This window comes from Penaeus monodon, chromosome 34, assembly GCF_015228065.2.
Source record: "Penaeus monodon isolate SGIC_2016 chromosome 34, NSTDA_Pmon_1, whole genome shotgun sequence".
Lineage (NCBI taxonomy): Eukaryota > Metazoa > Arthropoda > Malacostraca > Decapoda > Penaeidae > Penaeus > Penaeus monodon.
The window spans coordinates 15,130,876-15,131,332 of NC_051419.1; the positions used below are offsets into that span (position 1 = coordinate 15,130,876).

Below are 457 nucleotides of genomic sequence, written 5' to 3' on the forward strand. Positions count from 1 at the left end.
AGTATCAGAACATTTCTTTTCCCACAGTTACCCCTCGGAGGAACCTCTGAAAACTGCCTTTACCTTGACAAATCTCTTCGCTTTATGTGGTGCGTGTACAGAAGCAAAGAATGTTATCTGTCAGCATTAAGGAACCGAATTTCTTCTACAACTAAGAAAATTCTAGATCATTTTCTGTCTACTGTTTATCATTTCTTATGGGGTGAAAATTTGAGGGAATGTTACCAAGAGCATTTCTGTATTTACATCTCTAATATTGACATCAAAAATATGCTGCCGTCTCCAAATCATAAGGTAAAACATAAATGTAAGTTTAATTTACACCATCCAAACGAAAGCTTGGGAAAATGCCCAAAAATGATCTAAGGTCCGTATTATCATCAATACTATTATATTCAAAGAACATAATCATTTGCATATTCAAAAAAGTAGCGTGGTCTACGTCCCTTAAAGATTA

General features: G+C 34.6%; 1 pseudogene; it reads left to right on the forward strand.

Annotated features, from left to right (window-relative positions):
- Positions 1–228, forward strand: part of LOC119594833 — a 2,049-nt pseudogene extending 1,821 nt beyond the window's left edge.
- Positions 229–457: the final 229 nt, after the last annotated feature.